Source organism: Pongo abelii, chromosome 1, assembly GCF_028885655.2.
Source record: "Pongo abelii isolate AG06213 chromosome 1, NHGRI_mPonAbe1-v2.0_pri, whole genome shotgun sequence".
In the NCBI taxonomy this organism is placed as follows: domain Eukaryota; kingdom Metazoa; phylum Chordata; class Mammalia; order Primates; family Hominidae; genus Pongo; species Pongo abelii.
In genome coordinates, this window is record NC_071985.2 from 57467890 (window position 1) to 57482700 (window position 14811).

General features: G+C 36.4%; 1 long non-coding RNA gene across 3 annotated transcripts in view; it reads right to left on the reverse strand.

Moving 5' to 3' along the window:
• Window positions 1-12482, reverse strand: part of LOC129048556 (uncharacterized) — a 31217-nt gene extending 18735 nt beyond the window's left edge. Inside the window, exons 1-3 of one of the 3 annotated variants that reach the window (XR_008510974.2) lie at window positions 12265-12479; window positions 10366-10535; window positions 9821-10036 (exon numbers count right to left, since the gene is read on the reverse strand). This is a non-coding gene — a long non-coding RNA (uncharacterized LOC129048556). Of the gene's footprint in view, window positions 1-9820; window positions 10037-10365; window positions 10536-12264 lie in introns of all 3 variants that reach the window. The other 2 variants (XR_008510969.1, XR_008510972.2) reach the window with 2 other exon arrangements.
• Between the last annotated feature and the right edge of the window lie 2329 nt (window positions 12483-14811).

The following is a 14811-nucleotide window of genomic DNA, read 5'->3' on the forward strand; positions in this document are numbered from 1 at the left end:
TAGATGATGGGTTGATGGGTGCAACAAACTACCATGGCACGTGTATATCTATGTAACAAACCTGCACGTTCTGTACATGTATCCCAGAACTTAAAGTATAATTTAAAAAAATCTATAGACTGAATGTGGTGGCTCATGCCTGTAATCCCAGCTGTTGGGGAGGCTAAGGTAGGTGAATCACTGTGCCCAGGAATTCAAGACCAGCCTGGGCAACATGTTAAAACCGAATCTGTACAAAAAATACAAAAATTAGCCGGGCATGGTGGCACATGCCTGTGGTCCCAGCTACTCAGGAGGCTGAAGTGGGGGGACTGCTTGAGCCCATGAAGCAGAGGTTGCCATTAGTCGAGGTTGTGCCACTGCACTGTGTGCACTCACTCTGTTGCACAGCTTGGGCAACAGAGTGAGACTTTGTCTCAAGGAGAAAAAAAAAACAAGTAAAGAGGAATGGGAAAACAAAAATACATGAGACATATGGAAAGCAAAAAGTAAAAGAACTAAACATGTAGTTGCTGTTTTTCAGCTTTTAACATATACACTAATTATGTAAAGTAATAATTATAACAATGTGTTATTGGATTTGTAACATATATAAATGCAATATGTACAACAATAATGGCACAAAAAGAGGGATGAGGGAATAGAGCTACATAAAAATATTGTTTCTATATCTCACTGGAATTAAGTTAGTATAAATCTGAAGTAAAATCAGATAACATACATATTGTAAATTCTAAAGCAACCACTAAAAAGGCAACTCGAAACTATCAAGTGAATAAATAATTAGAAAACTTAGCCCTTTGTCAGATGAGTAGGTTGCGAAAATTTTCTCTCATTTTGTAGGTTGCCTGTTCACTCTGATGGTAGTTTCTTTTGCTGTGCAGAAGCTCTTTAGTTTAATTAGATCCCATTTGTCAATTTCAGCTTTTGTTGCCATTGCTTTTGGTGTTTTAGACATGAAGTCCTTGCCCATGCCTATGTCCTGAATGGTAATGCCTAGGTTTTCTTCTAGGGTTTTTATGGTTTTAGGTCTTACGTTTAAGTCTTTAATCCATCTTGAACTGATTTTTGTATAAGGTGTAAGGAAGGGATCCAGTTTCAGCTTTCTACATACGGCTAGCCAGTTTTCCCAGCACCATTTATTAAATAGGGAATCCTTTCCCCATTTCTTGTTTTTCTCAGGTTTGTCAAAGATCAGATAGTTGTAGATATGTGGCGTTATTTCTGAGGGCTCTGTTCTGTTCCATTGATCTATATCTCTGTTTTGGTACCAGTACCATGCTGTTTTGGTTACTGTAGCCTTGTAGTATAGTTTGAAGTCAGGTAGTGTGATGCCTCCACCTTTGTTCTTTTGGCTTAGGATTGACTTGGCGATGTGGGCTCTTTTTTGGTTCCATATGAACTTTAAAGTAGTTTTTTCCAATTCTGTGAAGAAAGTCATTGGTAGCTTGATGGGGATGGCATTGAATCTGTAAATTACCTTGGTCAGTATGGCCATTTTCACGATATTGATTCTTCCTACCCATGAGCATGGAATGTTCTTCCATTTGTTTGTATCCTCTTTTATTTCCTTGAGGAGTGGTTTGTAGTTCTCCTTGAAGAGGTCCTTCACATCCCTTGTAAGTTGGATTCCTAGGTATTTTATTCTCTTTGAAGCAATTGTGAATGGGAGTTCACTCATGATTTGGCTCTCTGTTTGTCTGTTATTGGTATATAAGAATGCTTGTGATTTTTGTACATTGATTTTGTATCCTGAGACTTTGCTGAAGTTGCTTATCAGCTTAAGGAGATTTTGGGCTGAGACAATGGGGTTTTCTAGATATACAATCATGTCGTCTGCAAACAGGGACAATTTGACTTCCTCTTTTCCTAATTGAATACCCATTATTTCCTTCTCCTGCCTAATTGCCCTGGCCAGAACTTCCAACACTATGTTGAATAGAAGTGGTAAGAGAGGGCATCCCTGTCTTGTGCCAGTTTTCAAAGGGAATGCTTCCAGTTTTTGCCCATTCAGTATGATATTGGCTGTGGGTTTGTCATAGATAGCTCTTATTATTTTGAGATACATCCCATCAATACCTAATTTATTGAGAGTTTTTAGCATGAAGCGTTGTTGAATTTTGTCAAAGGCCTTTTCTGCATCTATTGAGATAATCATGTGGTTTTTGTCTTTGGTTCTGTTTATATGCTGGATTACATTTATTGATTTGCGTATATTGAACCAGCCTTGCATCCCAGGGATGAAGCCCACTTGATCATGGTGGATAAGCTTTTTGATGTGCTGCTGGATTTGGTTTGCCAGTATTTTATTGAGGATTTTTGCATCAATGTTCATCAAGGATATTGGTCTAAAATTCTCTTCTTTGGTTGTGTCTCTGCCCAGCTTTGGTATCAGGATGATGCTGGAATTGAACAATGAGAACACATGGACACAGGAAGGGGAACATCACACTTTGGGGACAGTTGTGCGGTGGGGGGAGGGGTGAGGGATAGCATTAGGAGATATACCTAATGCTAGATGACGAGTTGGTGGGTGCTGCGCACCAGCATGGCACATGTATACATATGTAACTAACCTGCACATTGTGCACATGTACCATAAAACCTAAAGTATAATAATAATAAATAAATAAATAAATAAAAAGAAAACTTAAAATGTTTGACTAGAAAATATTCACTTAATGCAAAAGAAACAAGTAAAGAGGGATGGGAAACAAAAATACATGAGACATATGGAAAACAAAAAGTAAATTGGCAGGCATAAGTCCAACTATATCATTAATGACATTAGATGTGAGTAGAATAAACAATCATAAGGCAGAAGACATTAGACTGGATTTAGAAAACATTATTCATATATGCCATCTACAAGAGATGCCCTATAGATTCAAAGATACGAATAGTTTCAAAGCAAAAGGACAGAAAGCAATACATTTTGCAAAGAGCAGCCCTAAGAAAGATAGAGTGGCTACAGTAATATCAAAAAAAAAAAAAACACACACACACAACTAGACTTTAAAACAAAAAAATGTTACTAAAGATAAAGAGGAGCAGAAGTGCCAATTTATGAGTAAGCCATAACAGTTATAAGCATATATGCACCTAAAAACAAAGCTGCAAAATATGGACAGCAACAAGTGCAAAAAATACACAATTTAACAATAATAGTGGAAATTTAATGCTATACTTTCAATAATGGATAGAACAACTAGGCAGAAAATCCACCAGGAAACAGAAGACTTGAGCAACACTACACACATACTAGATCTAACGGACATATCTAGAACACTCTGCTCATGATGGTGAAATACACATTCTTCTCAAGTGTACATGAAAAATTCCCCACCATATGTTAGGCCATAAACAAGTTTCAATATTTAAAAGGATTAAAATCATAAAAGGTATGTTCTCTCATTATAATGTAATACAATTGGAGAATATTGACAAAAAGAAATTTAAGAAATCTCTAATACATGGAAACTACATAACACTATTAAATAACCAATGGGTCAAAGAAGATATCAAAAGAGGAATTAGAAAATATTTTGAGCTGAGTGAAAATGAAAACACTATGAATTAAAATTAATAAAATGCAGGCAAGGCAGTGCTTAGAGAAAAATGTATAGCTGTAAATACCTACATCAAAAAGGAAAAGAGGGCGCAGGGCCAAGATGGCCAACTAGAAACAGTGGCATTCGGAGGCCCCCATCCAAAAGAACCATAATTAGCATGTGAATCCTTCACTGGCAACCAAGGTATCTGGGTTCTCTCCTCAGAACTGACTAGGTGGCTGGAGTGATCCACAGAGAGGAAGGAAGAACAGAGTGGTGTTGCAGCCCACCTGAGAGCCACACAGGGCAGGAGAACCCACACCCCTCCAGCCATGGGAGGTGGTGAGTGAGTGTGCTACCCACCTGAGGAAACCATGCTTTTTCCATGGATCTGTGCAACCCATGGATTGGAAGATCCCACTTGTGAACCCATGCCACTGGGGCCTAGGATCTCAACCCTAGAGCTGCACAGATTCTCAACAGCCTCTTAGATGAAATCTGCTTAAGCCTGCCTAGCTCCTGGGTGAGGGGCAACCAGCACCACAGCTGCTGCTGCCTGCTGTGGAAGCCATTTGAGCCCCTTGTGTGAGGGCAGCAGCCAGCACTGGGACTCACAACTGCCTAACAGGCTAAGCTCCCTGGGCGGGGGAAGGGCGGCATCCATCTCTATGGCTCCAGTCAGTGCTTTTCCCCTGCTGCAGCCAGGGAGGCTGGACAGCTTGGTTCCAAGAGGTGTCCCCCACAGCCCAACACACCAGCTGTGACAGACTGCAGCCAGAGTGCCTCTCCAGAACTGACCCTAACCCATTATTCCTCACTGCGTGGGGCTTCCCAGTAGGAACTCCAACAACTTCCGCTAGGGTCTCAGGGACAGAACCTGGATTTCCCTGGGCCTGAGCCCCCAGGGGGAGGAGTGGCCACAGTATCTGTGGACAGGCAGACTTAGCCTTCCCTCCTGGTAGTTCTGAGAAATCTGGGCAGCCCAGGCAAGTAGGTTTTCCCCCAGCAAACCACACCCCCTCCACCAAGGGACAATCAAAATACTTCATTGAACTGGTTCTGTTCCCTGTGCCACCCAACTGGGTGAGATCCTCCAACTGGGGTTGTCAGACACCCTATACAAGAGCAATCCTACTGGCATCAGGTTGGTGCCCCTTGAGGTCAGAGATCCCAGAAGAAGGAGTAGGCACCCATCTTTGCTGTTCCCCAGTCTCTTTGAGTGAAATCTCCAGGCGAGGGAGCAAACCAGATGAATAGGGCCTGAAGTGAACCCCTAGCAAACTGCAGCAGCCCTACGGAAGAGGGACTTGACCAATGAAAGAAAAGCAAACAAACAGAAAGCCACAACAACAACAAAAAAATAGTCCCCACAAAAACCACATCCAAGGTTCAGCAGCCTCAAAGATCAAAACTAGACAAACTCATGAAGATGAGAAAGAACCAACAACAACAACAACAAAAATGCTGAAAACCCAAAAGGCCAGAGTGCCCCTTCTCCTCCTAATGATGACAACACCTCTCCAGCAAGGGTGCAGAACTGGACAGAGGATGAGATGGACGAATTGTCAGAAGTAGGCTTCAGAAAATGGGTAATAAAAAACACCACTGAGCTAAAGGACCATGTTCTAACCCAATGCAAAGAAACTAAAAACCTTGATAAAAGCTTAAAGGAGCTGCTAACTAGAATAATCCGTTTAGAGAGGAACATAAATGATCTAATGGAGCTGAAAAACACCGCACAAGAACTTTGTGAAGCCTACACAATTATCAATAGCCAAATCAACCAAGCAAAAGAAAGGATATCGGAGTTTTAAGACCACCTTGCTGAAATAAGGCATGCAGACAAGATTAGAGAAAAAAGAATGAAAAGGAATGAACAAAGCCTCCAAGAAATATGGGACTTTGTAAAAAAAAAAAAAACAAAAACAAATCTATAATTCATTGGAGTACCTGAAGGAGACAGGGAGAACAGAAACAAGCTGGAAAACACAATTCAGGATATTAACCAGGAGAACTTCCCCAACCTAGGAAGGCAGGCCAACATGCAAATTTAGGAAATACAGAGAACACCGATAAGATACTCCATGAGAAGCTCAACCCCAAGACACATAATCATCAGATTCTCCAAGGTTGAAATGAAGGAAAAAATGTTAGGGGCAGCCAGAGAGAAAGGTCAGGTCACCTACAAAGGGAAGCTGATCAGACTCATAGTGGACCTCTCAACAGAAACTCTGCAAGCCAGAAGATATTGGGGGCCAATATTCAACATTCTTTTTTTTTTTCCAGCAAAAAGAGGAGCTTTATTTTCAGGCTCATATAATTGGGGAGAAGGTCTTCTCCAGCAACTGCCCTACCCGTAGACCCCTCAGTCTTCCATTTATGGGGTTTTGGCTAAGACTTGATGAATGGTGCTATACAGGTCACTTAGAGTATAGGTATGGAACAATACATATTTGCCTTGTTTTGTTTTTCAAAGGCATTCAGATTACTTGCAGACAATAGCCACCTAGCATATGAGGACAATTATCCTGAAATCACACTGCACCAATTAACAACACAGGTCCCAGAAAAGGGCTTAAAACAGTTGGTCAGTTCTGGAACTACTGAATCCCTTAAATATCTCTCTAGAATTCTTATCTGCATGGTATTAATTTGTTTAGCAGATTTTTCTTCACAAGCAGATGAAAAGATTTTACACATAATGTTTGAATGACTCTGGGTTCTTAGTGGGATCTGATTCAGTAAGATATTCATTGGTATACATGTTCTTTCAGGTATTTTTCATGTAGGTTCTTTGCAAACTTGCAGAATTCATTCCACAGAAGACAGGTTCTGCATTAGGCTTAATTCTAAGAAATTTGAACTTCCTGTGTTTATAAGTAAACACTGGGAATTTGAGATCACAGGGCTCTTTGCCAGTCTCCTGATGAATGGCTTTGAGAAGGTGAAAGGATCCAAATATAAGATAAGGCCAGGAGAACCGGATTGGTTTTCAAGTTGCCTACACTTTGTCCATTTGTGACATTTAACTGTAAAGTTTATTCACAGTTAAGTAAGTAATCAACAGCTCACAGTAACTTGTTGGTCTTGGATTTGAAAAGTTCAATTAAGAAAATAAAGTCTTGTCAGATTTTAATATCTCCTCTTTCATTCTTAATGCAGTTTCAAAAGAACAGAATCTTTTTTTTTGAGCTATAAATTTTATTTATTGGTATTTTTTTCAGAAACTTTAAGAGCAAATCCTTTATTTGCCATTTTATTTCATTTTTTATTATACTTTAAGTTCTAGGGTACATCAACGTGCAGCTTTGTTACATATGTATACATGTGCCATGTTGGTGTGCTGCACCCATTAACTCGTCATTTACATTAGGTATATTTCCTAATGCTATCTCTTCCCCCTCCACCCACCCCACCACAGGCCCTGGTGTGTGATGTTCCCTACTCTGTGTCCAAGTGTTCTCATTGTTCAATTCCCACCTATGAGTGAGAACATGCGGTGTTTGGTTTTCTGTCCTTGCGATAGTTTGCTGAGAATGATGGTTTCCAGCTTCATCCATGCCCCTACAAAGGACATGAACTCATCCTTTTCTATGGCTGCATAGTATTCCATGGTGTATGTGTGCCACATATTCTTAATCCAGTCTATTATTGATGGACATTTGGGCTGGTTCCAAGTCTTTGCTCTTGTGAATAGTGCCACAATAAACATACGTGTGCATGTGTCTTTATAGCAGTGTGATTTATACTCCTTTCAACGTTCTTAAAGAAAAACATTTTGAACCCAGAATTTCATATCCAGCCAAACTAAGCTTCATAAGCAAAGGAGAAATAAAATCCTTTCCAGACAAGCAAATACTGAGGGATTTTGTTACCACCAGGCCTGCCCTGCAAGAGCCTCTGAAAGAAGCACTAAATATGGAAAGGAAAACCTGGTACAGCCACTGCAAAAGCACACCAAAATATAAAGACCAATGACACCATGAAGAAACTGCATGCACTAGTGTGCAAAATAACCAGATAGCATCATGATGACAGGAAAAAATTCACAAATAACAATATTAATCTTAAATGTAAATGGGCTAAATGCTTCAATTAAAAGACACAGACTGGCGAATTGGATAAAGAGTCAAGACCCTTTGGTGTGCTACATTCAGGAGACCCATCTCATGAGCAAAGACACACATAGGCTCAAAATAAAGGGATGGAGGAAAATTTACCGAGGAAAATTTACCAAGAAAATGGAAAGCAAAAAAAAAAAAAAAAAAAAAAAAAAAGCGGGCGTTTCAATCCTAGTCTCTGACAAAACAGAGTTTAAACCAACAAAGATCAGAAAAGGCAAAGAAGGGCATTAAATAATGGTAAAGAAAACAATTCAACAAGAAGAGCTAACTATCCTAAATATATATGCACCCAATACAGGAGCACCCAGATTCATAAAACAAGTTCTTAGAGATCTACAAAGAGACTTAGACTCCCACACAATAATAGTGGGAGATTTTAACACCCCACTGTCAACATTTGACAGATCATTGAGACAGAAAATCGACAAGGATTTTCAGGACTAGAACTCAGCTCTGGAGTGGACCTAATAGAAGTACACAGAACTCTCCACCACAAATCAACAGAATATACATTCTTCTCAGTGCCATATGATGCTTATTCAAAAATCAATCATATAATTGGAAGTAAAAAACTCCTCAGAAAATACAAAAGAACTGAAATTATAATAAACAGTCTATCAGGCCCCAGTACAATCAAATTGGAACTCAGGATTAAGAAACTCACTCAAAACCACACAATTACATGGAAACTGAACAACCTGCTCCTGAATGACTCCTGGGTAAATAATGAAATTAAGGCAGAAATCAAGAAGTTCTTTGAAAACAATGAGAACAAAGAGAAAATATACTGGAATCTCTGGGACACAGCTAAAGCAGTGTTAAGAGGGACATTTATAGCACTAAATTCCCACATCAGAAAGGTAGAAAGAATTCAAATCAGCACCCTAACATCACAATTAAGAGAGCTAGAGAGGCAAGAGCAAACTAATCCAAAAGCTATCAGAAGACAAGGAACAACTAAGATCAGAGTAGAATGGAAGGAGATAGGAGATAGAGACATGAAAAACCCTCCAAAAAATCATTGAATCTGGGAGCTGTTTTTTAGAAAAAATTAACAAAATAGGTAGACTGCTAGCTAGACTAATAAAGAAGAAAAGAGAGAAAAATCAAATAGACACAATAACAAATGATAAAGGGAATATCACCTCTGACCCCACAGAAATGCAAACTACTATCAGAAAATACTACAAATGTCTCTACACAAATAAACTAGAAAGTCTAGAAGAAATTGATAAATTCCTGCACACATACACCCTCCCAAGACTAAACGAAAGAAGTTGAATCCCTGAATAGACCAATAACAAGTTCTGAAATTGAGGCAGTAATTAATAGCCTACCAGCCAAAAAATGCCCAGAAGCAGACGGATTAACAGCTGAATTCTACCAGAGGTACAAAGAGGAGCTGGTACCATTCCTTCTGAAACTATTCCAAACAATTGAAAAGAGGGACTCCTCCCTAACTCATTTTATGAAGCCGGCATCATTCTGATACCAAAGCCTGGTAGAGAAACAACAAAAAAAGAAAACTTCAGGCCAATATCCCTGATGAACATCGACACAAAAATCCTCAATAAAATAATGGCAAACCAAGTCCAGCAGCACATCAAAAAACTTATCCACCATGATAAAATCGGCTTCACCCCTGGGATGCAAGGCTGGTTCTACATATGCAAATCAGTAAATGTAATCCATCACATTAAACAGAACCAAAGACAAAAACCACATGTTTATCTCAACAGATGCAGAAAAGGCCTTTGATAAAATTCAACGTACCTTCGTGTTAAAAACTCTCAATAAACTAGGTATTGATGGAACATATCTCAAAATAATAAGATTTATGACAAACCCACAGTCATTATTATATTGAATGGGCAAAAGCTGGAAGCATTCCTTTTGAAAACCAGTACAAGACAAAGATGCCCTCTCTCGCCACTCCTTTTCAAATAGTATTGGAAATTCTGGCCAGGACAATTATTGTTTTACCTAAAATATTGCTACTTTGAAAAAACCCCACTTTAATTATTGAGGGTGGTTGTGTTAATCAGGGTCAATTGAGTTATGGGATAAGAAAACTGTTGGCAATCTACTGCTATATAACTAATCACCCCAGAATTTAGTGACATAAAACAACAATCTGTTATTTACCTCATGAGATGCATTTTAGGTAAGAGTCAGAGAGGATATTTTGTCTCTAATTCATGGAGTATCATTTACAGTGGATTGAGAGTGAAAAAGTCTTTCAGGATGATTTACTTGCATGGCAGACGAATTGTTGCTGGCTTTTATTTGGGAGACTAGGTCTTAAGTTTATTTTCTTCTGGCATTTTTACATTATGCTTTGTCTTCTGATCACTGTAGTTACTTAATTCAAAGGAAAAGTATAAATTATCACAAGAGGAGAAAGCAGAAGTCCGTAGCATTTTAATAATTTAACCTCAAGAGTTATACATCATAACTTTTGTCATACTGCATTATTAAAGCAGTCACAAAATCCTATGTCTCCCTACATTTAAGGGGGGAGGATGTAAATACTACCCCTGAATAGAAGTATTAATGCCATATTGTAAGCAGAGTGTGTGGGATTGGAGATATTATTGAGGACTTTTTATTTTTTGGGGAATGTAAGAAGAATTCTAGTTTTTAATCTTTCATAATTGACCTTTAGGCACAACAATCCACATTGTTCTTACCTGAGAAATTCATGTATCTTTTCTTCTAATAACCAAGTTATATCTCATTAGGTCATCAGTTCAAAGCCTAGAATCTCTTTACAAAACTCAGGTCCATGTTTAGATGAGCATTATCAGGTATAGTTCTGTAGACACAGCTTGTTGAATATTATTATTCTCCATTTGAAGCACTGTGAACAAATGATACCAAGTTATCCTCCTACATTCCTAACATATAACGTAGACAGGCAAAGGATAACCACAATAGACACTCCCATTTACAAAAAGGAAAGATGAGAAGCACATAGCAGTGACTAGTTCATAAGAGTTCTGAAATCTAGGTTGGCTTTATGTTGCTACTCTGAGAATTACTTCCTATGGCTATTATCTCTAACTCTTGAGATCTTGATTTGACTACTGAGTCCTTCTTTCTTTTCAATAAAAAGGGCTTCTTTTGTAACTGAGTATTCTTTTTAAACTGCTATTTACTTGTAAATGTCTGGGGGTTGAAAATATTTTTTAATTTTTTTCTCTATTTCTTTTTTTTCAAGCTGGCAACAATTTTACCATTACAATTCTCTTAGTAGTTTTGTATGTTTTCCATGAATCTTACTAGATTTAACCCATTAAATGAAAGTCACATCCAATATTTATTTTATATTAAATATTTAATACTTAGTATATATTAAACATTAATTTATTAATTTAAAATTTATTAAATATTAAATTTATTAAATATAATATATTTAATTTATTAATATATTTAATATATTTAATATATTTATTTATTTATATATTTAATATATTTAATATATTATATATTTATATATTTATATTATTTTATATATTTATATTATATTTTTTATATTTTATATTTTATATTATATTTATATATTATTTTATATTATATTTATATATATTATATAGAAATATATATTATATTTATATATTATATATAAATATATAATATATTTATATATTTTTTATATTATATTATATAATATAATATATTTATATATTTATATATATTTATATATTTATATATATTTTTATAAAATTATATACATTTATATAAATTTATATAAATTTATATTTATAAATATATATTTATATATTTATATTATATTTATATATTTATATTTATATTAAATATTTATATATTAAATATTTAATATATTTAATATAATAATTAATAATAATTAATTATTAAATATAATATATTTAATAAAATAAATTTATTAAATATAAAATTTATTAAATAATTAAAAATTTATTAAATATTTAATACTAAGTATTAAATATTTAATATAATTTTTACATTATCTTTAACTTAGGCTCCCTGTGAGATTCTCTGAAGCCTTATTGTTTAACAGAGATAAATTTTAAGGAATATTTTTAAGGTCTTTAGGAGCCCTTTAACTATCAGGAGGGTAACATGAAGCACCAAAGATCTTTAAAACAGATATTAAAACATCTCTCCCTCTAAATTTGGTCTTTTCCCAGAATCCATTTCCTAATTTGAGAATTTTTTGCTATCTGCAAAGGCTAAAAATAAGGAAGAATTTCAGTTTTTAACCCACCAAGCCTCAGTTCCACTATATTTCACAACTTATTGTTTAGCTCATCTCTTTTCTTTTACATTTTATCCTAGGCAGTGGGAATACAGTTGGCACTTTCAATGTTCTTCCTGGAAATTTATTTTCCTGATACCAAAATCTGTACTTATTACCTATTACTGTTTAACAAACCACCCAAACTGAGTGGCTTAAACAATAACAAACTTTTTTTTACCTCCTCATGATTCTTCAATTTGGGAGGGCTTAATGTAGATGGCTCTTTACATATAATTTTCATGTGAAGTCAGCTAGGGTGACTCAATAGAGATTGTAGGACTTACTTTAAAAAAGCTGGCTCACTGACCTGGCTACAAGTTAGTACTGGCTGTCAACTGGGAGCTTACATACGGCTTTAGGCAAAGACCTTAGTTCCTCTCCATGTAGCCTTCTGCATAATATGCTTGAGCTTCATCACAGTGCAGGGCAGTTCTGGGTGACCGTGAACTGACCTAGTTCTGCCCCCTTTTTTGCTTGTAGTTCTCAAGAATAGCTGTAAATTGTGATGTGAATGCAGCATTCTGAGATAAGGAGGTACTGGCTATAACAACCTGACCATTATTCCAGTGTCTCCTAGAAACAGGACGTCCTTCAGTGCTTTAGCCTATTGTGTCATGTGACACCTGAGGTAGAAAATCCGGAGCAGGCTGCTTTCCAGGGTCCCTCAGCTGCAGTGCAAGGGGGACATGTGCAGATACGGCCTCCTCAGGCAGCTTTCCTGAGCCTTGAAGGAATGGCTCACAATCAATCCTAGGCTTGTGTTGTCCCTTGCTGCCTATGTGTAAAAATAATAAACCTGCTTCAGGTAACTTGTGTGTGTGGGTGTTCTGTTTCACTGAACTTAGACAAGTTGCTAACCAGTCCACAGTGAATCTGTGTCACGGACTGCATGGTATGTGCTTGAAGAGTGAGCATTCCAAAAAAGCAAGGTGGAAATATAAGGCAACCTAATGATATGCCTCAGAAATCATGTAGCATCAACACAATCACAGTCTATTGCTTGGGGTTGTCATAATGCTTTCCCAGATTCAATAGCTTAGGAAGAGTAATAGATTCCAGAACTTTGGGAGGAGTGTCATTGTCAAAGTCACATTGGAAGAAGATCATGTAGTATGAGAAATATTTTTATGGTTATCTTTAGAAAATACAATCTGCCACAGGAAATAGAGAAATTACAACTTCAATAGTAGGGGAAAGAACTCAGAAGCGAAGCTCTGAAAGTGGGAATTGGATGGTCACAGTTTTCATTGACCGGTCAATCTGAGAAGCTAAGTATGTGTCTTCATGGGTTTAGGACGATCTATGGGAAGCTAATGTTGTTACACTACTGAACATTTGATGGTGGGCTTTTCTATGTTCTTGGTCTATTGGCTAGCAGTCCGGGATAAGAGCTGTTTGAAGAACAGAGGAGAGTGAGGACAAGCTGGAACATGCAGGCAGCCATGAGTCTGTTTGTCACTCTATCTAACCATGATGACCTTCAGACAGTACTATCATCTGCTTTTCTTCCATCTCAAAAGACTTCCACAATTTGCTCTTATAAATTCTGAGAAATATAGTTTCATCTTAACAAATGTGCCACTGTACGGTGAACCACACTGACAATTCACTGGGCAGAATATAATACAAGTGAAGCTGTCAATTCTAAATAAGGTCTCAGAAAATTTTCTTCTCATACTGCCCTAGCTAAGCAGGGTTGGGTAAGTCTGAGGATATTGAGACAGAAGAATTATTAATTGTTGATATGAATAAAGTTCTGGGAGTTTTCTTCAGAGATGACAGCTATAAAAAATAACCCAACACATATTTAAAAGGTAACAGATAAATACTCTTTTTAAGCCCATATTATTTGATGTAAAACACATAGAGCACCTCTCTTTTCTTAATGTTGTTAAATGTGCTTATATAACATTTCACATTTTTTAGATTTGAGCTTAGCTTTGGAATCCCTAAGAACATTGATGAACTCCATTAGAAAGAGATCACAAGTTAATGTTTGTGTGTAAAGATTCTCAGGTTATTATTTAGTTTAAAGATGTGTTAAATTTTTTATAAATGCATTTTTAATGCTTAGTAATGAAATGTAATATTTAAAGTCTTTTTTTGGCAATACAAACTAAGTTATCTAATTTATTAGGGATTACTTCTTTTGATTTCTGTTTCAATATTGAGATGTAAAGTCTCAGAGTTTGAAAAAATTTAACTTAATGCATTTTGCTTAATTATTCCACAAATAAAAATTTTTGATTGTTCAATATATCAACAAATATTTTTGGTCCCTTATTTTGTGATGAGTATGCATCAAAGTATGCAGAGATAAAAGGCATGGAATTTGTCTTGAAATAACTAACATTATTTTCAAGGAGAAAAATTAGACACAAGTGAGAAAGAGAATCAGACAGTGACTAACAGGTTATTATTAAATGCTAATATATATGGTACAGACATTAGTGCAATAACAATTTTAAGAATATGTTTGTGTATTAATTTAGAAGGCTTTCTTGCAAGGGAGATAGGTCTGGGGTTTGAAGATCAGATAAGATTTGGAGAGGTGAAAAGGATGGAGAAATACATTCCTCAAATGATAAAAGTAATCAATGGTTTGTACAACTAAATGGTGAATATAGTCTTTTTCTTTTAAGATTCTGAAATCTGTGTAGCAGTGTGCCAGTAAGGTTATGAAAGCCACCTCCATGCTTTTGAGAGGGTAACCAAAATTGTTCATGACTTCTTGTAAGTCCTGAGAAACTAATATTGGAGGAGATGGCAATGCATAATACTGATAATTTTTAAACAAATTTATGGGACTTATTTCCTGTTAAAATTCTTTTTATAAGCCTATATACACAAACCC